Here is an 11,245-nt window from a genome sequence, read left to right on the forward strand (position 1 = left end):
AATTGGACTGTCAACGAGTAATGTGGTCGGCTCTCTCGCTTGAGATATTACAAACACGATCTAAACCTGAGCCGTATTGTTGTGTATTTAAATGAATGTATAGCATCGTTCTCTACTACTTAGAATCGTGTGGCTGCAAACGACTGTACAGTGGTGTCAATATTTGACGAGTGATGATCCAAGAATTTCATATAAAATTGCCCTAAATTTACGTGTATGACAAGTTAAATCAAATCAAGTGCAAAATGGTTGGATTCCCTCTTTCTATAATAGTAAACAAGGATTTTGCTCAAGACAAATTTCTCTGCCAAGACTGCAAGCAGCTACTAAGGGAACCTTTGCAGACAAATTGTGGTCATCGTTATTGCAGAAGATGTTTTGAGATTATCTGTGAGAGGTATGTTTAATGGGTATAAAATATGTACGAATGCCTTGCTAATATAACAATATAAATGTATGAAGTAATTTGTATCCAAATACCATTTCCCAAAAGCAGACATTCAAAGTTTGTTTAAAAATTCACCTCAAAACACAGAATTTAATAGTGAGTTGTTCACATAACAAAAAACATATATTATGGCATCTGGGTAATTGTTAGCTATATTTGTAAATGACCTCGGTTACGGCACGTCAGCATACGGGTGTGTAATTTATATACAGTGGTCAATACACGTACTCTAGTCGTTTGTTTCCTGTAATACAGTGGTATGTTGCCAATCAAACGCACGGGTTCATATACAAGATGTGAAATTTTATTTTATTCACTATATGATTAAACTAATCATGTCTCTAGTACTAGTGCATGATAGTTCCTGATATATCTTGTTTTATTTAGTGAAAAGTATACAATGTTACATCTATTATGTGAATTATATTTTTATCACGTCGTTTTCTAAGCAATATAGTACACGATTACAGATGAGCCCGCTGTTGAACGAGCGTAGAATCAACTGCTTGGAACATGAAGGCGCGCACGCATACGGCACACGAACAATCGTTAGTAAATGTTTAAATTTGACACATGTTACTTGTGAGTTTATTTAGAAGAGGTGTAAACTAGAGGGGTGTTTACTTTTTTGTACCAGTGAATTCTTGGGTGACACTAATTATTGATTTGCTTACAGGGAGAACAATCCGCGCTGTCGCGCATGTGCTGAAGAAGAAAATAATTACATTCTAAAAAATCATGAGGTGAAACGACGGCATGCAATATTCAAAACAACTCATTAAATCGTTCAGAAAAAAAGAACGTTTAAAGACAATGTAAATTCTCGTTATCTAAACACTCCAAAACAGAATTCGAATACTCTATGCAATCATATAAAATGAGAACTATCCTGTTGGTTTACATAGATGAGGCCTCCTACTCTCAAATATGCTACCAATTGTATACAACTATGTTTTCATGCAAAAAAATAAATCAAACATGATATTTTTTTGGTCAACATAGCGGCTCAAACAAGTATTTTAGCAAAGCGGTAGCCGTATAAATGAGAATTCTATTCAGGTTTATTAATAACACAACAAGATATTCTTTATAAAATTAGATTCCTAAATTCTTACTAGAAATAATTAATTCATATACTTTGACGAATCCTGATCCGATTTTGATCTCTCAATACGACGTTTTAAATTGTCCCGTTGTACTGTGCGATAGATTTTAGCAATAAAATGTCCTTAAAAAGAAGTCCTCTTAAAACGCAGACAATTCTCACGTACCGAACGCTGCAAAAATAGACCTTTATTGCTTGTCGTCTGTAGTCCTATACCCCAATGCATACTCAACACTAGTTAAGTCTTATGTTTACCTCTCTGGTAAACTAGTGTTTAAACTAGCTGCTCCTGGCTAACCTAATAAGGCGATCAGACCTGTGACTGTCGGATACCCATCAAATATATTAATTAATATATTCGCCATCAAATATATTAATAAACAGCCTATATTTACTGACAAGTTAAATAATTTTCATCCCTTCATATTATTTTACAGACATTTCCTGATCGAGGCATTCTAAGAGAACTCAATAAGATAAACGTAAGATGTCCAAATAACATTTGTAAATGGACAGGCACATATATGGAATATAACAAGGTAATGTTGAAATTAAAAAAAATAATGAATAGCTGCAATATAAAAACGATCATATCAGTTATCCAAACTTTGAACATTTATACAATAGGTTAACGATTGATAAGGAGAAGGGTGTTTGTAGACTTGTAAAATTATCTTGGCATATTGTTAAATATTCTGTTTATTTCCAGATACACGAGGCAGATTGCCCTTATGCTTTAATACAATGCATTAAACAAGGATGTGACGTAATGGTGACAAGAAATAAATTGGCGCATCATCTGGAAAAATGGTGCATCGTGAGACTTTATCGATGTATTCATTGTCAATGTAACGTTCAGTGAATTAGAGGTAGGACACAGATTTGTAAAATATTACAAGTTTTTCTAATTGTCTTTTAAACTAACAATCCATCATTGTATGTTAGAGTGTCGTATTTTTGATTTAAAACAATTGAAAACAATGTAGTTCTCTAGTACTGAAACCATACATGTAATAAGGAAGGAACGCTAGTCTCTATCGTGGAGTCTCAGTAGTTTTCACGAATTTTGCACGTTGTAATTGCAAATTAATTAATTAATTTGATGCACTTCTAAAAGATGTACTCTTATTGACAGTTTACAAGCCAAAGGCCAGTATTTCAACGACTCGGGTATCAGACGTCAAATTTTCAACCAAATTATGGGTGTTGCTTTCAAGTACAGGCACCGGGCTCCTTATGGACAAAAATATCACACGTTTTATATAAATAAGATTTCCTTTGAAAACATAATGTAATGGCTTCAAGTATGGAGTCCAGCCAGACTGTAAAGTTCGCCGAAAGTACACTTTAGTGCATATAGGACTTTCTGAAATGTGCTTCTTGGTGAATGTACATATACGTTTTCTTGAATTCGTGTTACTATAAAATACTAGTGAATATAACTTATGCCTTGGTTTATCTATATATTCATATTTAAAGAAACACTATGGTGCCTGCTTTAATATTCCGATCACTTGCAAATACTGTGGACTCAAGGGAATTGCAAGAGAGAAGGTAAATGCTCATATTATCTGTGCTTTCTATATTATCTTACTCAGTTGACAAAAGAAGTAAATATAATGTTCACTCGAGAGATACACATGGACATCTGTTTTATTTTCTCTGCAGTTAAATTGTCATCTAAAATCTGAATGTTCGAGAAAGATAGTAGATTGTCAATTTCATGCTGCTGGATTTCAAAGAGACTTGCACACCCTGCAAACTCGAACAAAGCATCATTCAGATAGCATACTGGCTTTGGAACGTAAAGTCAGTGCGCAAGACCAACTTTTGCATATACATAATACAATGCTATAGATGGCATCTCATGACGGTGAGTTGGTATGGAAAATAACTGATTTTCTTTAAAAAAAAAACACTTAAAATTCTGTCAATGTTTCTACAATAGTCGCCATTGTTACAAAATGTGTGTCCGTATTTACCTGAATGGTGATGGAATGGGAAAGGGTAATCATGTGTCTTCATTCTTTGTCATCATGATAGGTCAATTTGACGCTCTTCTGAGATGGCCATTTCGTCAGATGTGGCTGAATCAAAACCACAGAGAGCATGTTATTGATGCATTTCAACCTGATCCAACGTCCAGTTCTTTCAAACGACCAGAACAGCACATGAATGTGGCTAGTGGATGTCCACTACATCTTTCTCACCACGCCTATGTCAAAGGTGATGTGACTTTCATAAATATTATAGTTGATTCAACCAATACAACCTAAGTACAAGCACAATGCCACGAACAGCATATGTTTCTTTACTTATTTTCAGATTCCATACTGATATCATACAATTTGGCAGAATTTAAAGAATATACAATTACAAATACAATTATAGTACAGATAATTTTACCCAAATTAAATTCCAGCTGACAAAAGAAGAATACTAATTCGGAAAAATGTAGCGCTATTTTTTATTAGATATTAGGATTTGTTTTCTGCCAATATACATTACATTACACCACTGCGGTGGTGGGGATTGTTCAATGACAATCTGTATTACAACTGTGAGCCCCACTACATAATTACGGAAACATCCTTTTAAGGCCTTATTGAAGACACATGCTGGTTGTAGACAAAAATAGAAGACAATTATATCGAAAATACATGTTTATTCATTTATTTATCGCTATTTCTTGCAAAGCCATATACTTGATTTGAGGTTAAATGACATTAACTAAAAGACTCTTAATATATATTATTAAAACCAGTGTCGTTGTCCGCAAAAACTGTATAATTATCTTGTTTTGTCGTCTTGTTTTACTACAATCGATTGCATTCTGGGTATAAAACGACAATATTATTTACAATCAAGTTGTCGTTTGGATACAGAAAGTATACTTTTTGGTGTTTTATTGATTATTGCAAATGATACACATCCAAACACAACCGAGCTGAAAGATCGATAAACATTCAAATTAAATTAACTTTTTTTCAAATCTGGATGCACATATTGGTTTATTTAAGTTAATAATTGTTCGTATACACATAGAAAATAAAACTATTACAACACTGTCACATTAATTTTAACTGTATATTATGTAATCTCATTTCAGGAAAAAGTAGTTCATCCGAATGTTGCAATGAACAACACATCAGTATGGATCAGAATCCTGGGAAAAAAGAAGTCCTGCATAAAGTAAATAACATTACTATACATCTGTCACCGTAACGCCATAAGTTACAGCGTGCCGTAATTTTGCAGTATTTTACAGAGTATTTGCTGTTTTTGTGTGACCAAAAGCCCGGGAAAATGAACTGATGCCCAATTACTCCTAAATGACTATGACAATATAATATATTTACACTAGCACAACAGTCTCTGAAAAACATTAATAAGATGAGGGTTACTGCATTACGTACATTACGAATTCACCAACATCATGTTTGTTTTGTTTAAATAACAGTTCACCACTGGAATTCAAGAACAGGGCGATACTCGTGTCAGTAGAATAGCTGAACTTCAAGAACTTGGCGATGTTCATGGCCAAGCTGAGAGTGACGTTTTTGGATTTCAAGAAGCCGGTATGAAAGATGACATAGTTGCAAGAAGTGAAGATACAGTATGTATTTGTCCTTTTCTTTTTATAAAGGTTGATCACATCAACAAGTGTTGATATTTTAGATCACGTTGGATTGTGTTATAGTATGTATCCGGAAGTAGTCCAAATTATAAATTGTTTCTTTAAGCGACCCTTGTCATTAACAAATAATTAATATTATTTTTTTATTTGGCACAATAACATAAACATATGTAATTCTGTTTTTTTTTTAGGTTTTTTGTGGGTGTGTTATACAATAAACAATGACCCTGGGGTGACGTTGAGGACTGACCTGTAAGACGTGTGCTGACTGTTCTCCAAAGCGAACTAAACATTTCTCAAAATTATTCACTTAGTTTCCGTAACGTTTTGCAATCAACTTGTGCATAAGCATTGTTAATACTTAAGCAAACCATTTATTGGAATCTCATTTAACCGGAATCTTTAAAAACACCAGGGTAAGATATTCTACAAGCACTTCTAGCAATGAGATGGCGTCCATTGAAAACGTGAGTACTGAACAATCTGAGATTGCGCAACACGTTAAAGTGGAGAAATTAAATGAGCTTTCATTACCTGAACTAAAGATTTATGTTTTCTTACCAACCAAAATCGAGAACTGGCAAAGGAATGTGTGATGTGAAAATACAGAACAAAAGACAAAAATTCATAAAGAAGTGGGAGTCTTTTATTGAATATAATGATCAGTGATCGTGTTTTAGGTTGTTTTTGTCATCTGTAATAAAAAAAACATCGAGTGGTTGTAGGTTATTTTGATGATTAGTCATCAAGTCTTGTAAAAGATTACCACATTTCAGAACTGTATATATGAATACATATCAAAAGTAGAAAAAAACATAACACTATGTTATGTGTGTTTCCTGTCAGTAAAATGTTTTCCGCAGTTTAATTCATACGTAAAACATTTGTTCATATAACAACTAAACGTGTGTTATCAACGCACTCCAAACCTAAATGTGCAAATCGCAAATCGTAAAATAATTGGCCAAAATCGGTAGTCCTGATTGCGATATCAATATAAGAATATATTCAACTTTACATCATTCAATATATCAAGTAAATTTGAATTGAATTATACAATCACCCTTAACTTTGATTACATGAAGTTGACTAATATGGTAGAAACTTAAATGCATATTTCCACGAATTTGTCAAAAACTTCTGTAGATAATTGAGTATCCTCGTTGATAGCTTTTATGTATTGTTTACTTCTTTAAACTTATACATTCTGGTAGAAAATATCACTGAACGTTACAATGTTCACTCATTTTATGCATGGTTAAGCAGTACGTAGAATAAAATTGCATCCAGAAAAGAATTTCAAACTGAATAACAACAATTACAATGTAATGAGACTATCATTTAATGATATTGGCTTTAGTTCGAAATACATTTGTAGTCAATTGAAGTCACCAAAAATTACGACAGTCTCTGTTTTTGGTATATATCTCAATATATCTCACGAAAACATGCAGTTCAAAGAGTATTATATTTTAGACATTTCCAGTCACAAATTTTGAACAGATCAATTTCCTGTTGCTGTTCAACTTTGGCATACTTAAGGTCAATATTTGACTGGTTGCACTATACGACTTCTACTAGCGACAAATTATATCCCGTCCAATTGCCAAATAAATCACCTAATGAGACCCGATTCTCGCGCATGCGTAGCGTGGCAGCCACTATCCTTTAATGTCGTGGGGTTTTCATGTATTTAGTACAAGGTAAAGTTTATATAATTAAAAAATGTATGGCGAGTTTGACATTTTTAGGTATTCTCATTGCACGTTTAATGGTGAAAATAATCTATACTTAGGTAGCTTTCGATTATTATGAAATGAATAATTATTTAGATGCACCGAATAAACAAGGAAATAAGGTCGAAGCACTGCTTATTACTTTTATTGCATGATAACAGAACAAGGACCTGTTTGTCTATTATTTATACAAGTCGAACAGTACGCAGCGCGACGACCACCACCCTTCTACTATCAATACAAATATGAGGAAACATTGAATGTTGACTGATGAGTCGCACCCACCATCCTACTACAGCCAGATCTGAAGGCCTTTGCCGCATTCTGGCCACGCTGTGTGGCGCAGATCGCGTGGACGGGTTTCATGTTCTCAGCACGTAATAAGCTCGGTTATTAAGCATCCTGTTTGGGGGATGCCCGATGGCCGAGGGAAAGACGTGTAGTGGCGTGAAGCTAGGCGATTTGGTGCCGTACGTGAGCGCCGGTTCGAGTCACGCACGCAGGACGTGTTTACTATAATTTGACGTAGTATTTACCTTGCCGTTTATTCGGTGTTATTTGCTTATTCTATAATAATTCTTCTTTATGTGGTTTTTGGCTATATTAACAATAGTTATATATTATGCTAGTAAAACTAGATTGCGCTTTATGTTTGATTGCTTCGTGACTATGGAGCAGTATTTTGTGACTGAACTATATTATAACTATTATTCTAGCTGTATTCATTTTAATAAAGAATGAGCAGTACTTAAAGTAATAATGTGATTGAATATAATATATGTTCGAATAAACTTGTGTTTATGTTTTTACATTCGAATGTTCTCGTCTCGAATGTACTCTGTGGTTAGCGGTTTTCACACCCATTCATCTCTGTACATGTGTATGTGACCTTGACATATTGTCCTGACTCATATTTGTAACATGAAAATAACCTTGCTCTATTTTTCTCGCACAAAATGAGAACATAAATACACATATACTGCAACCGAGACTTCTGACCCTCTAACCCCCTAAATGTTTTGGGGTCACATAGGTACGTGATTAATGTACATAGTTCTTTCTTAACACCTTGTAAAATAATATTACAATCCTCTGGTTAATAATGCATATCAAAATTGCATCTTCGATAATACACTGTGCTTACATTACCCTTTATTATAAAGGATACAAGTTATAATATGTGGTATTATATCACCCAAGTCTTTAATATGATTAAGAATAATTCAAGAACTATTTTGTAAAACAACCACTATCTTGATATATAAGTTTATTTAGCGATAGTCAGTTATGATTTCAAAAGTTCAATCTCTTTGCTTGCACTTCTGATTACAAGATTACCACAGTTTTCCCACAATTGTGTATATGCTGGGAGAATTTGCAAGACACAAATGGAACAACTTTATAATGTGAATAAACACATTTATCCTAATATTTATCTGACGAATAGAAATTTCACGCAGAGTATGTGCAATGATGTACTGAATAATACAACAAAACTGTCAATGACACTTGGTCTCACAGGTCTGGTTGCTTGCAGCAGTCTGAATCATGTGATTTTAAACCAGAAAATGGCAAGTTGTGATTTTTTACTTACCCGATTTACACTGTTTACTGAATGACGCAAATGTTTTCTCAATAGGTGTCGTGATAGCCACATGTTATTTTTACATCATATAATGTCATAGTTTATCGAATAATGAGTTACAGTACATTTAAATATTTTATTGAACGACGAGGATAGATGTCATCCATTAAAAAATATATTCTCATATGTGTGAATATAAATGATGAATTATTATCTTGAGGGTCTCTCAAACGAATAATTTCGACATTTTTTTCCTATCACAATCCATATTTCATTTAAGGAGATCTTTCTTTTATTTATTTAATGAACATGTCAGCCGTTCTGCAGGTGGTATCTATGACTCGTATTCATGGTCAAGTCTTAGAGTTCATTGTCATTTGAAATATTTAATGAAAACCGTTGTTCAGATCCATGAATATCCTACTTAAAACGAAGTTTGAGTGCTAGTATAATGTAGTATAACTTCTGATATCATGTTAAAGCATATATTCATATGTTTATCAATTAATTAAATAATTAATTGAGAAGATAATTATGTAGACAAAACATTCAACGTGAACAAACGAAACAGCTGACAAATACACTAAACTACATAGTGAATACTCGTGTTTCGTTAATTTGTAAATATCCTTCGGCAAGTCGACTTGGTTCTATGTGTGAACTGCTACTATTAATATTTCAGTTTTAGTTATTTTAAGTTGCAACAGTATTAACGCAGGGTTATGACCTGAATCTAATTTAGTGATTGATTTGGTATTTTCGATCCTGGAAGAAATTCTACATAAATTTTGCGTTCTTGTGATTCAAAATCGATGTTTGTTCCTTATTATTAGTCATCACATTATGTTGATGTAAGGAACCGTGACGTCAGCGTTTTCTTAGTGTTTGAGCTGCTGCAATATTATGAGTACCTGCTCCACGCCAATATCGATTGACTCTAATGTTATTGACCTAGGGTCAAATAAATCAACATCACAAAAGGCACCACCTTTAAATCTAGAGATGTTGTGTGCGCTAATATGCACAAGTGGGGATTTTTAGGTTATTTTTGTAAATGACATGGGTTTCGGTACGTCAGTATATGGGTTGCGCAGTTCGTGTACATCAGTCTCCAATTTGTTATAATCACAAGTAATAAAGAGGTCAATCCGGGTACAAAGTTTTCTCTAGACAGAGTTTGATACAAAGTACAGTTATTTATAGGCCTACACAGTCCACAGTACACAGCACAAGGTTCGTACTAGAGTGGTGTGCCTCTGCTAAGTTTAGCCTTGTTTACTGTAATCTCTTGCAATATCTTCTTTCTTTATACGATACAAGATATAATGGTTGTGTAAAAGCGTATAACGTTTCCTTTTGACACGTCATTGTTCGCCATTAAACCATCGATGTCTTCGTTCCTGGCCCGAATTACACTCTGTTATGGATTGGAACTGCTGGTGTGAAATATAACACCCCCTAACCTGACGTGCCCGTGGGTAAAGTACAGTGTTTACACATGTTGAATGACCCAGTGGAAACACAATACGGATATTAATATTGTAGACATTGCGTGCAAAAAATGTTCAATTGGCGAGTCTTCTTTATATTATATTTTGAATGTACGGAATGAAAAAGAGTATTGTCATCTGACAGAATTCGCTGCCACTAAAACATTAAAACCCATATTTCCACAAGACCGCACATGTCTTCGCTTCATGGAAGTGTCACAGAATTGTGATTGTTTTTGTTCACACTCTCGTTGAAGGAATCATTTTAGACACTCGGTATAGTTGTAGTTATAACATACGCCATTTATTGTGAAGGTTTCAATTTGTACATACAGTACAATATGTTGACGTAAGTTGGTTGCTATGTGACAGCCTACGGCTGGAGATATATGTTGTTAGACAACAACTACTTACCAAGATGACCGACCGACGACGACGACTTAGAAAGAGATCGCCCCGTATTTTTAAGTTTGGCCAGGTAGTCAAATTTGATTGCCATTGTCACATTATCTTTATTATCATATGCAAATATTATTTTACCGTATTTAATTTGCATAATATTATACAATTAATTGGGTTTTAGAAGTTACATTATGTAATTACAAGTTACAAGTTTTTGTTATCGCAATACAGTTATAGTGTTGCCTGGTAAATAACCCATTCGTATTTACTGCTATTATAACTACTCCACAGTTAAAAAGGTCCACATAGACTATTTTCACTGCCAATGACCCCGGAATCTGTTATTATTGGTTTTACTTTATTTGCACATTTCAGTCTGTGTGCTTAGTGGCCATCTTGTTCTTGTTTTCCTTATTTTTAAGGTTGATGCCACCACAAAGAATCCATGTTTGGAAATTCTCGGTTGCATGAATCGTGATATTACCAAACTACGATCGGATCCAAAGCGATTAGCTATGAATGGTGTCTAGGCAACTGTAAACATTGAATTGAATTAGCTCGACATTACATCAAACTTGACTTCTTGACATCAAACTTTCAAACTTGAATGTATTTAACTTCTTAAATCAAGTAATTTACATACTATAAACATGACCAAACCAACTAGTGTGTATTATAAATGACACTAACTAATCATTTTGACCTTAATTTGTTATGCCAATAAGTGTGATTTTTTTAAATCATAAATTTGATAATGATTATTGATTGGCTATGTTGTTGTCTGTCAGAATTTACAATTTTAGTCCATGTAGTAATGAATGAAAATACAAATCCCCGTGAAT

Source organism: Saccoglossus kowalevskii, chromosome 17 (assembly GCF_978046115.1).
Source record: "Saccoglossus kowalevskii chromosome 17, keSacKowa6.1, whole genome shotgun sequence".
In the NCBI taxonomy this organism is placed as follows: Eukaryota; Metazoa; Hemichordata; class Enteropneusta; family Harrimaniidae; genus Saccoglossus; species Saccoglossus kowalevskii.